This window comes from Canis lupus, chromosome 4, assembly GCF_048164855.1.
Source record: "Canis lupus baileyi chromosome 4, mCanLup2.hap1, whole genome shotgun sequence".
NCBI classification, from domain to species: Eukaryota; Metazoa; Chordata; class Mammalia; order Carnivora; family Canidae; genus Canis; species Canis lupus.
Window position 1 is genome coordinate 61,811,710 of NC_132841.1, and position 13,174 is coordinate 61,824,883.

The 13,174-nt window shown below is 40.9% G+C and overlaps 1 protein-coding gene and 1 long non-coding RNA gene across 12 annotated transcripts in view; one reads left to right on the plus strand and one right to left on the minus strand.

Moving 5' to 3' along the window:
* HSPB3 (heat shock protein family B (small) member 3) overlaps positions 1-13,174 on the minus strand; it is a 135,793-nt gene that overhangs the window by 70,484 nt on the left and 52,135 nt on the right. For 9 of the 11 annotated variants that reach the window (XR_012030122.1, XR_012030126.1, XR_012030125.1 and 6 more), the window contains 3 exons: positions 6,113-6,199; positions 3,563-3,696; positions 2,007-2,225 (listed from right to left, as the gene is read on the minus strand). The gene's annotated coding sequence lies outside the window, so the exon portion shown is untranslated. Of the gene's footprint in view, positions 1-2,006; positions 2,226-3,562; positions 3,697-6,112; positions 6,200-13,174 lie in introns of those variants that run through there. The other 2 variants (XR_012030119.1, XM_072824626.1) reach the window with 2 other exon arrangements.
* Positions 1-13,174, plus strand: part of LOC140632525 (uncharacterized) — a 62,813-nt gene that overhangs the window by 23,498 nt on the left and 26,141 nt on the right. Inside the window, exon 2 of the long non-coding RNA XR_012030130.1 lies at positions 11,856-11,961. This is a non-coding gene — a long non-coding RNA (uncharacterized lncRNA). The remainder of the gene's footprint in view (positions 1-11,855; positions 11,962-13,174) is intronic.

Sequence of the window (13,174 nt, forward strand, 5' to 3'; positions counted from 1 at the left end):
TCTACCTACCACCACTCAGCCAGGCAGCTTCAGAAGTAACCAGGCTAACTGCAGAGATTCTGACATGGGCACGCAGCGATTATCCCACAGTCTCTTCTCCAGTTGAGCCAAACCACAGAAACACAGGCAGTCTTTCATTGTTCCTTCCTCTGGTCTGCAGCTCAAACCCCAGATGGAGCCACACCCTGACCCATTGTCTTGACTGTTACAGACAAACTGAGCTAAGTTCAAGCTTCTGACGATGGTTAACTTGGGTTAGTATCTGGCATGTTGAGAAGCCATGCTGGGGGCCCAACCAGTGTCTTTTCCAGGCATCCTATTGGCAGTCTGTGATAAGCCAGGGCCTGATATTTCTCCCCAGAGGAACTCCAACTTCAGAGTCCAGTGGCCAGGGCCTTGATATCTGTCCCATCACCCCTGTGCCCTCCTCATTGCTTCTGGTTGCAAAAGCTTGGTCAAGAGCAACCCCAAGGGGGCTTGCACAGCAAATTCTTCTGTCGGAGGAAACAGGTATAAAGGGAACCCAGCCAGAAACTTTAAGAGCCCTTTCATCTCTACCCAATATGGCTTTTTCTTTTCTTTTCTTTAAAGATTTTATTTATTTATGCATGAGAGACACAGAGAGAGAGGCAGAGGCATAGGCAGAGGAAGAAGCAGGCTCCCTATAGGGAGCCCGATACGGGACTCTATCCCCAGACCCTGGGGGGGTCATGTCCTGAGCTGAAGGCAGACACTCAATAGCTGAGCCACCCAGGCATCCTCCAGTATGGCTTTTTCCTATATATTTTGTCAGACTTGAAGGGAGTTTAAAAACACAGTGCTGGGGGGACCTGAGTAGTTCAGTGGTTAAGCGTCTGCCTTTGGCTCAGGTCATGGTCCTGGAGTCCTGGGATCGAGTCCCACATCGGGCTCTCCACAGGGAGCCTGCTTCTCCTTCTGCCTATGTCTCTGCCTCTGTGTCTCTCATGAATAAATAAAATATTTGAATAAATTAAAAAATTAAAACATAGTGCCAAACTGATAGTAGAGGCCTGGATCTCCCCTCATGGCATCTGTCCTAAGATGCAAGAGCAAGTTGCTGGGAACAAGACCCAGGGCTTGTTCTGTCACCTTATCTGTCCCCACTGGGTGCCTAAGAACTAAGCTGTCTTCTTGTTCAGCCCCTTCTGACCCGGGGCATCCCCCAGACCACACCCAGTGCCTGATCTCACTGAGGGTCCTTTTCAGAGGGGTGGTCTAGACTGGAAAAGAAAGGAGAAAAAGAATATAGGATGAAGAAAATAGGAAAAAGAAAATAAAGGCAGTAATGAGGCTAAAATATTAAGAAATGGCAAAGGACTTACTCATGCCTGGGGGCGTCACATATTGACTTTATTGTCCTATATTGCCGATATTTTAATATTTTTAAAAGATTTTATTTATTTATTCATGAGAGACACACACAGAGAGAAAGAGGCAGAGACACAGGCAGAGAGAGAAGCAGTCTCCATGCAGGGAGCCTGACGTGGGACTCGATCCCAGGTCTCTAGGATCAGGCCCTGGGCTGAAGGCGGCGCTAAACCGCTGAGCCACCCGGGCTGCCCTATATTTTAATATTTTTAAAAAATACAAAAATACTCAGGAAAGAGTTGCAAGGAGATGGTAGGGAGTAGGAGGAATGAGTGAAGGAGGTCAAAGGTACAAATGTCCTGTTATGAGATCAGTAAGTCCTGGGGATGTGAGGTCCAGCAGGATGACTATAGTTAGCAAAGCTGTATTCTATATTTGGAAATTGCTAAGAGGAAAGAATTTGCAGGATTATATCCTGAAAAGATTCACAGTTTTCTTGTAGAAGTTTGGCCCTTGGCCATTTTCATCCATGAAAATGTATGAACTATGAAGGAGAAAAAGTTTTGACCAACTAAGAGATCTTTAAAGTCATTTACATTTCTAATCAAACCTAAGTGAGGTTTTTTCCCTCACTCTGTTCGGCATTTAATGTTAATAAGTGAAATGACATTTCGTACCATTCGTGGTGTCCACGTAAAAGTGGTCTGCACAGAGCTTTTCTTTCCAGACAGTATAACACTCCCATGGAATGCACTAACAGAACAGACAGATCTCCAATTGTTGCTCATAAAGTGCTTCCAGACTTGGATCCTCAGAGAGAGCGTCTTGCTTGTAAGGAGTCTGTGAACAAGCTTTCACATGTTCCAGAAAGGAGGGCTTGAAAACACAGGAGCAGCCTATTTTCCAAAAAGGGAGAAGAAAAGCAGATGTCCAATTAATTGGTCAAACTAGTTCTGAGTAGAAGAAGGTGAAATGTATAGGAACTTGAGAGTGAACATCACTCATGAGGTGAAGGTGGATTTTGATTGCTGTGTTTAAGCTTTGTGGAAGGAGAATGCAAATGTTAGACCTAGGCCATTTAAAAATTCACTGCATTCCTCACCACTCTCTATAAGAGTAAGAAGCCAAATGCAGTATCAAAATTCACTTAAGAACCTAGAAAAATAGATAAAACATAGATAAATAGAAGTTATGAGTGATATTCTCCTATCTTGACTGTCTCTGGAGTCCATTTGTGTGTCTTAAAGATACCTCCACAAAAACTAAACCTTAAAAGAATGGAATTTCCACCAACTTACTAAGGTCTTCTTCCAAGAAGCTGAAGGAAATTGAGTAAGCTTATTGCTTAGAGTTCTGGATGAATTCCAAGTCTATTCATATTGCTAAAATTAAGGCCAGCCCAATTTAAAAGTTGCATGAAAACTCAACTGGTATTGATTCTAAATTAGATCCAAGAAAATTCTTAGGTTGATCTCATCCATTTAGAATTGTCTAAAATAAAAGAGAAGTGTGAATAATATCTATTAGGACTTATGCCAGATTCACAAGTTTTCACTCCTATCAAAAGGATTATACTAAAGGAAAAGGAAGAGCCTTCTTTGCTCCTTCATGCATGAAAGACTTGTTCTAAAAATATAAACTATCCACACAAATTTAGAAGTTGCTCTTCTGTGAGATCTTATGGTCCATAGTATAAGTACAATGAGCATTAGAGGTGCATATTAAAATCTATTGTTGCATTTTAAATTACTCTCAAATTTAAGAACTTAACATTTATTATCGTACACAGTTTCTAGGGTTAGGAATCCAGGAGTGGCTTAGTTAGACGGTTCTGACTCATGAGATCACAGTCAAGCTGTCAGCCTGGGCTAAAGACTTCTGAAGGCTTGACTGGAGCTGGAGATTCTGCTTCCAAGCTTATTCATGTGGTTGTTGACAGGCTTCAGTTCCTCATCACTTGGGGTGTTAATTATAGGGGTAATGTTCACTACACACTGGCTGGCTTCCTTTAGGGTGAGTTATAAAAGAGAGGGAAAGAGAGAAGCCGCAGTGTCTTTTATAACCTAATCTTGGAAGTAGTAGTATGTTGCAGGTGAATCCTGGCGGTATGGAAGGAGATTCTATAGAGCTATACCAGGATACCAGCAGGAGAAGGCCTTGGAGACTGCTGCCACAGTTTGCCCTCTGGGCCCCCCTGATTCATTTTCCCTCACCACTTATAAAGTATACTCACCCCATCCCAAGACTTCTAAAGTCCTCTTTCCATTACAGCATCAGTTCAAAATCCAGACTCAGATCATTTAAGTCAGGTCCAGGTTCACAGGAGGCTCCTTGGATACAGTTCCTTTTAGTATGGTACCTCTTAATCTAAAAACCAGCAAACTAAAGAGATAAGTGAGCTGCCGCCCACACAGCCAATGTAGGATGGTAGAAAAGATGTAGGGCAAACAGCACAGATACTATGTACTCTTCCAAAAGGGAGGAAATGGGAGGCACACAGGAGTCCTCATTGCTGTTCTGAAATCCAGCCAGGCAAATGTTGAAAGTTCCTCAGGACTCAGCGCTATTCCTACCCAGGAGTTATTCTCCAAGGCTACATCTCCTGAGTCATCCTTCCTTTTTCCTAAAAATTAGTACCTGTGAACAGGTGAATAATTTTCCAAACCTATAGTAAAATGTGTGTGATGGGGGTTGAGGGGAGAGGTACAAAGCCTTCTTTTCATTTTGTACTTCTTCTGTCCCTTTGAGTTCTAATTGGCAATGTTTCTACTGATAGAATTCTTTTTAAAAATTTTGTGAATCTATTACAAATTTTATCAGATCCATTCTATTAGGCAAAAGATAACCTCTTCTCCACCTAGGGACTCTGCTGAGGAGCAATGCTATTAAGCTTCCCAGATGCCCAGTTGTTTGCTTGAGAGGATCTGTGAGCTATACCTTTTACAACTTTAGAGGACCTTTCATGTGACTAAATTGGTACACCAGAGCACCACTTTTGATCTTTCTGGGATCACAGCAAGGGATTTTAAAGTCACACCCTCAGCTTCATCTTTATTTTATTTTATTTTATTAAAGATTTTATTTATTCATAGAGACACAGAGAGAGGGGCAGAGACACAGGCAGAGGGAGAAGCAGGCTCCATGCAGGGAGCCCGACGTGGGACTCGATACCAGGTCTCTAGGATCACACCCCAGGATGCAGGCGGCGCTAAGCCGCTGCGCCACTGGGGCCGCCCTTATTTATTTATTTATTTTTGATACATGTTTTATATTTGTATTAGAGTTATGACTGTACTTTTTTTTAAAAAGTTCCTTTAACACTCAATAGCAGGGTGCTTGGGTTGCTCAGTAAGTTTAATGTCCAACTCTTTTTCTTTTTTTTTATTGGAGTTCAATTTGCCAACATTTAGCATAACACCCAGTGCTCATCCTGCCAAGTGCCCCCCTCAGTGCCCATCACCCAGTCACTCCAACCCCCCACCCACCTCCCTTTCCACTACCCCCTGTTCATTTCCCAGAGTTAGGTGTCTCTCATGTTTTGTCACCCTCACTGATATTTTCACTCATTTTCTCAGCTTCATCTTTAGACCATATTTCCCTGATGGTGTCCTAGATTTAACTTTTGCTCTAAAGACATTTCTTAATTTTAGCATTGTTTGTGATAGGTAGAGTTTGACATTTTTACAGCTAATAAGTAAAGGTGGCTCCTTTGGCTTACCATTTCTTCCTAAAGTGTATAGCTCTCTTTTTGCATGTTGTTATAAAGAGCTAGAAGAAACCAGTGGCACTTTTAACACTCTGGCTGGAAATCTTCTTATCACCCAGTTCTTTAGGTATATTTTCTATCCTCCACATTACTAAAGATAACAATGTGGCTAAACTCACAGCCCCTACAAAAAAAAGGGGGGGGTTCTCTGTCCTTTTACTTTCTTTTTTTTAATTAATTTTTTTAAAGATTTATTTGTTTGTTTATTTATTTATTTATTTATTTATTTATTTATTTATGATAGACATAGAGAGAGAGAGAGGAAGAGACACAGGAGGAGGGAGAAGCAGGCTCCATGCCAGGAGCCTGACGCAGGACTCGATCCCGGGACTCCAGGATTGCGCCCTGGGCCAAAGGCAGGCGCTAAACCGCTAAGCCACCCAGGGATCCCCAACTTTATTTTTTTTTTAAAGATGTATTTATCTATTTGAGAGAGAGATCACATGCAAGCAAAGGGAGGGGTAAAGGGAGAGAGAGAGAAAGAGAGAGAGAACTCTAAAGTTGACAGCAGAGCCCAGAGCAGGACCAGATTCCAGGACCCTGAGCTCGTGACAGGAGCTGAAACCAAGAGTTGGACAGTCAACCAACTGCACCACCCAGGTGCTCTGTCCTCCTTTTTCAATAAGATTTTCCTCACTTTCTTTTAAACCCCAACCAGCAACCTGCTCAAAGTCAAAATTCAACTAACAGTCTGTTGCAGACTAGTATCATTAAGGCACTCTTTAAAATCCTCCCAGCTACCATCCCCTGCCCAGTTCCAAAGCCACTTTTCAATTGCAAGTAGCACCGGCTTCCAGGTATTACAATGTATACTAGTTATCTATTGCCATGTAACAAATTACTCCCCAAATTTAGCAGCTTAAAGCAACAAATATGACCGTCTCATAATCCAGAAGCAGCTTCATTGAGTTATTTTGGTTCAGGGTCTTTTATGAGGTTGTAGTCAAAGTGTCAGCCAGGAGGCTGTCTCCTGGAGACTCGAGTGGGACTGATGGACTCACTTACAGTCTCACTCACCTGGGTGTTTTTCATGCAGGCTTCTCAATTGGACTGCTGATTACATGGCAGCTGGCATGTGTAATCAGCAGTCTCAGAGTGAATGATCTATGAGAGAAAGAGAAAAAAAGAGATGGAAGTCACAGAGTCTCTTACAACCTAATCTTGGAAGCAACATACCATCACATCTGACATATTGTATTGGATACACCAACTCTGGAACTATGTGGGAGGGTGTGAATTCTTGAAGTTTATATCACTGGGGGAGTATTTTGGAGGCTAACTATCATGGGGTATGTTTTGAAAAAACACTCCTTTATTTACCCTTCCCAGAACCAATTGAAAAGTAGCTGCTATGCAAGAATTAAACAAAGATCAAAATATTAACTTTATTATTGATAGAAGCTAAATGAAGGAGGTGGCCTAACTATATGGCCATAATGAGGTTTAATATTTGACCTCAGAATTAGACCAACCCACCCAATCATGGAAAGAACAGGACAACATCTTGCCTTTCCCAGATCAGCTTCCCACATAAACAGCCAAACAAAAGTCTAGGGAGAAGTGCTCTCAATCAAAGACGGGAGTGGGACAGCAAGGTTTGTCTAACTGTTGTTCTTCCACACAGACAAGAGGACAAGAGGTGGGGGCACCCACCATTGGTTTCTTTGGGTAGCTCAGAGAGCAGTCACAGGTGTCACTTATGCAACACACCTATCAGAATCTGTGTTGCCTCTTCTTCATCTGCTCAGGAAGGTCTAACACAATCGTTCTCAAACTTGAGCATGTAGATTGCTGGGCTCCATCCCTGGAAAGTTGGCTTTTCTCTTTACAAGTTTCTTACATAGAGCTGATGCAGCTAACCTGAGAGCACACTTTGAGAACCACTACCCTAACACTGGCCAAGTACCTATGGTGCTTTATATGTATCTTATTAAAAAAAAAATTTAAGTAAACTCTACCCCCAACATGGCTCAATCTCATGACTCTGAGATCAAGAATCACTTGTTCTTCTGACTGAGCCAGCCAGGCTCAGAAGTTTTATTAGTCTTTATAACAGGGTAAGATAGATTTCATTAACCCTTTCCCTACATTAGACAAAGAGACTAAGGCTCAGAAGTGAAGTTGTTTGGCTAAGTTTACATCATCCTAGACTTTCAAAGCCATCCTAGTCTTTCAAAGCCAGATCTGAGTCCAAAGCCTGTGGTCTTTCCTCTACACAAGATTGCCATCAAATACTAAGGACTGAATATTGGTAGGACCCAGCGTGTAGCCTGAAACTAAACAGTAATTTCCTGCAGTTGCTTTCCACTAACTCCACCTTCATCTTCTTGACCTGTGGTCACAAGCACAATTTTCTCTATTTTCACTTGTCAACCTTAATTGTACATTAGGTATTATATATTCATCTTGGTCTCCTATCCATGTACATGTGACTTGGAGGCAGATTAATATGTTTATACTTAAGAAAGAATAAGACTATCAATTTATAATGTACTAGCATTCTAAATGTTCCATCAAAGAAGTTAGAAAACACTCAGCTCAACAACTTTCTAGCTGTTTGCCCTCCAGGCCCACCCTTCACCCTCTCACTGTCCAGGAAATGGGACTTTATGAACTACAGCAGGCACCCTGGCCCTCAGGTTTCCCATTGGGTTCAGCCTCCCCAGCAGCAAAGCAGAGGAGGAAGACAATTTTCCCAACTCCCTTCCTGTAGGGTCACCTCAACTGATGGCATTCTTTCACAAAAAGCATGGGTCCTCCCAAGCAGCTGCTGCTCAAAGGAAACTTTGTCTTCCAGCTTTTAGGAATTCTTCCCTCCTTTGTCTCTTCAAGGCCTAGGGGCAATAATAGCTCTCAGAGTCCTACACTATCCATTTGGTTTCCTTCACCCTGTCCACACATCTGTAAACAATCCCTTAGAACTATCACCTTGAATTATCCTAGCATGAGTAAACCACAGTTTACAGGTTTGCTTTTCCAGAGCTAGCCCAGGTGACTTTGCTTGAGGCTCATGTCATCCTCCTAAAAGCCAGTAACCTTTTGGAATTCTTGCTGCTGTCCAGATGGTCAGGTTCACACCACTACTTTTGTTTAAAGGTGCAAAACACCACCTTCTGGCCCTCATATGTCCTGCTCTGTAGGTATACCAAATGGCAAGAGGCAACTTGGAAGGATCTGCTGGCAAAATTCCTATCACCAAAATTGCTACTACATTTCAGAATCCTAGTTTCGTGCCTTAGATGAGTCATTTATTCCAACAAAAGGTAAATTATCCCTAGAAGAAAGATAGAGGCAAGGTTAGCAAAGACATTTGTGTTGAGTTTCAGATGTTTTCTATTTTGGCAGCTAGTTGTAAACCTAGTTTGAGAAAGGAGTAAATAAAATTCAACTAGGTCGTAGATTCTAGAATAATGGTTCTCAAGGCAAGTGGAGAACAAAGTTTATATTGTCTCCTGGAAGGCATTTTGGAAATTGAGGGGAGTCTTTGATTATGAGGATTATGGGCCATGGTCCAGGGATGCTAGCTTGCCTGTAGTGAAAGAGATGGTCTCACACAACAGAAAATAAATCCACAGGAACTTTAATGTGCCAAGAACATTCATGTTGCTTAAAAACCTGTTTATAATTATCTAGGCAAAGGACTTATGTTTTCTTTTACAAGAAATAAGGAAAGGGAGAGAGAGAGAAAATTTGTATATGGTTTTAATATTTATAAAATTCCCAGGAATGCAACTACCACATAAATCTTGTTTGAATTTTACTAAGTTGGTCATAATTTGAAAAAGTAACATAACCATCAATCCGCATTTGTATCTACTATTCAAGGTGATTCTACAAAAATATTCTTACAGACAATTTCGTTATGTCTTCTAGTGCAGTTGAGCCCTACTGCACATTCTGACATTTATTGAGAAAATATCCCTACATGCAATTATAAAAATCAACATGATATAACATACTAATGGAAATGAAAAGATAGATACAAAGAAAGTTACATTATAAATGCATTGGGGGATAATCAAAGTATTTATAATAGAAATGGGTATTGGTTCTGATAGATTTGATACCCACAGATCTAGATGAGAATGTTCTGATGCTGAGGGTACTGCCTTGAAGGATGTACACTGAAGGAACCACTCTTACGAGTAAATTATCTTGAAAGAAGATATGTGGAGTGAACTAGAAGAGTACACTGGGCCTTATTCCTTATTGATAATACTATTTACCGACTTCTTTCATTTCCCTTTATTGCCATCTAGTAGATGCTCAGTGAACATCAAAAAGAGGCACTCAACAAAAATCTCCTTTGATAAATTAAGGATATTACCATTTATTTCTTGAAACACTGATTAAATAAGCAATAATGATTTGTAAGTTCCATGCAAGAAGATCCTGTAATATTTTGTATCACATTTTCCAATTTTGATGGGTATAATTTCCTATATAACTTCAAACCTAAATTTGTAGTGTGAGTAACCTAGCGAAGTGTTATCTGGCCAAACCGAGGGCCTCAAGGGCCCAAATAAATCAGAAGTTGTCTTATTTATTATACATATTATATTTCACTTTCAACAAGTTAGGAAACATCTTGGGCATTTTTTCATGTCCTGTGTGGGATGGTAGAGATCGATAAATCATCTGGAGACAGAGCTCCTTTATTAAGAAAGAAAACTCAGTGAATGTTGTACCCTAGGCCCCACTCCTTTCACCTGACATAATTCTATTCATGCTTTAAGTCTCAAGACCTTTCCCAACACCCCAAGTCTGGGATAGACATCCTTCATCAGGTTCCATAGCATCTACCACGCTGTCACAGGAGTCACAAAGACGGCAACTATTGGATTACTTATTTGCTTTTCCCACTAGACTCCAAGCTGTGTATGGGCAGGGATCAAAGCTTATCCATTGCTGTCCCTCATGCCTCACACATAGTAGGTCATCAGTGCTTAGCCAGTCAGTCAACAAGGCAATTAAGCACTTAACAAGTTGCCAAATGTTAGTGTTGGCTTCTATACTGGTCCACTGGGCAGCCAAGAACAGGACGAACCTTCAGGTCTGGTTCCCATTGACCACCGACTGATGCAGCGTCTGTGCTTTCTACACCTGCTCCTCCAGGGCCTAGGGCTGTTCTCTCAACTTCATTTCCAATTAAGTTGTAACTCAGAGGTGTGGAAAGCTCCATTCTTAGTCATTTGTTTGTTCAGTTTAGCACAGTGGTTCTCAGATTTCGGCAGGCTAGGCCTGCCTTCAGAGTTTCTAATTTGGAAGGAGGCCTACATGGGGGTTAAGAATTTGCATTGCTAACACATCTGCAGGTCCTGCTGGTGCTGCAGCTATGAAGACCATCCTTTGAGGATCACTGGCTGAGCAAGAAGTTTTGGCCAACTTTATCGCATCAACAGATCTTAAAGATATCTCCAATTTTGAATTAAAAAAATATGTCTTTAATTGTAAGAGTTATAGACATTGGGAAGTAGGTAGAGAATATAAGGTACCAACAGGCTCCTGAAAATATCCTAAACTCCTTAACATAGACCTGGCTCTGACCTTTAGGATAAGCCTGGGAAGAGGGAAAAAGAGAACCAGAAGGCCACTTCCCATGGAGCAGCCAAGCTGAGACCTGGCAAGGCAGAGGATGACAGTCCAAGAAAACTTTCTAGACCTGAGGCCTCCATCATCTCCCTGGAAGTCTGCCCACACAACCACACCCACCTCTTAACCCTGCTTGAATTAAATGAGGACTTCACAATTTTAATAGCCTTACCCCAATCTGAAAATAATCCAGTACATCCGTGTCTTAATGTGTTTGCTCTGTTATAGCAAAGTACCAAAGATTGAGTGGCTTATCAACAACAAATTTATTTCTCACAGTTCTAGAGTCTGGGAAATCCAAGATCAAGGGGCTGGCAGATTCAGTATCTGCTGAGCCAGTTTCCTCGTTCATAGATGGCCATCTTCTCTCTGTAACCTTGTATGACAGAAAGGATAAGGATGCTTTCTGGAACTTCTTTCATAAAGGCATTAATCCCATTCATGAAGGTAGAACCCTCCTAAGGATCCCACCTCCTAATACCATCACACTGGGTTATAGGATTTAATACGTGAAATTGATGAGGTGGGACACACAGCATTCAGTCTATAGAAATCTATTTCAAAAATATTTGTTATTAATTAATAATCAACATGTAATAGCTGATTATTAGACTTATCACTTATCACCTAGTAAGAGCAATGTTTCTGACAAGATGTGGAGTTGAAATGTAATTTTTTTTAGCTATCTCACAATATATGTACTTTTTCTTAAATAAGTGAGCTCCTAAAAATTACTGATGAGGTAAGTCTTCAGCTTTTTCCATGTTTACCTAAGCAGTTACCTTTCCCCCACCCCCATATGTCATTTTCCTTTTGTAGAGGAGGAAAATCTTTTTTCCTCTATCCTCTTAGGTTCAATCCATGAGGCCCTGCTAATAAAATTGAAAAAAAGACTTATACAGGGAAAAAAAAACATATAAATTTTATTTGCTGTCAATACTTTTATGTGGCATGGGGAGCTACATAGAAAAGAAGTGAAAATTGCGAGAAGCAATTAGATCTGAGAGCTTATATACCATTATAACAAAGAACAACAAACTGTGGAGATGTAACAAGACAAAGGAAAAGGGGTTTGGACTTCTAGGAGTAGTAAATTTGGGGAAGGTAAATATATGGGAGAAACTAACAGAGGAGACCAGGATTATTTCAGTAAGGTTTATTTATGCAGATTCAAGTTGGTGCTGTCTCCAATGACAAGAATCATCTTCTCGTCCTGGTACAGAACTGCTTCACAAAGGAAAATGTATGCCCTGCTTTCAGACAGAAATGAGAAGGTAGAGAGCTTTTCTGATGTCTGTTGTTTCTTAGTTATTTATAGCTCAAAATAATCCTTATGGCAGAGTGGCATAGTTTGGGGTGACATATTCTAATCCCCTTCACTTTCTAGACTGTAAGCTCATTTACAAAATATAAGTATAAAATAGGGTACTATTTTGAAATAGCAATTAATGCTTCCACTCCACCATGCCCACACAGTCAAGACCAGGCCAGGCATTCTCACAGAAGGATTTCTGTTCCCAAAGTATGTCAGGGGAAGAGCATAAAGAACTACCCAAGTGGAGGGATACATTTTGCAACAGTCAGTGACAGAAGGCCAGTCAGTACAGTGAAACCAGATAAGGATCTCCAGGATAGGTTACACCCCTAAACTAAACAGCTTCCTCTTTGTCACCAATGACAAGACTCAAATGGTAGCCTGAAATAGAAAAGATGTTGATCTTTATTAAAATTAAGAATTATCTCCTGCACACCTATGTTTCAGACCCAGATACACACCTACTACACATACAAGCTTAATAACTACCAGTTATTTTGTTGAATATCTGAGAGTTCCATAAGTCATAGTCTGAGAGTTCCCAAGTTGTAACTTGGTTGCTGTTGTTCCTTATCACCAAAATCTTATCATTAAATATTCTTTGAGGGTGCCTGGTTGGTCAGTTAAGCATCTGACTCTTAGTTTTGGCTCAGGGTCATGATCTCAGGCTCTTGGGATCAAGCCCCATGTCTGGCTTTATGCTCAGCAAGGAGTCTGATTGAGAGTCTCTCTCTCCCTCTTCCTCTTCTCACACATACTCTCTCTCTCTAAAATAAGTAAATAAATAAATAAACATTCTTTGGAAGATCATCAACTTACTGCCTTTTATTTCTTTTTTTAAAATGTTTTATTTATTTATTTATTTATTTATTTATTTATTTATTCATTCATGAGAAACACAGAGAGAGGCAGAGACACAGGCAGGGGGAGAAGCAGGCTCCATGCAGGGAGCCTGACGTGGGACTCGATCCCCAGACCCCAGGATCACGCCCTGGGCTCAAGGCAGGCACTAAACCGCTGAGCCACCCAGTCGTCCCTGCCTTTTATTTCTTAATGAAGCATTCTTGGTTTCCAAACTATGTATAATGAACATCTACAAATCCACTGTTGTGCTGGATAAATAAAACATTTTAAATATTTTTAAAACCCTTTGTGTTTTTCTCCCAAATCTC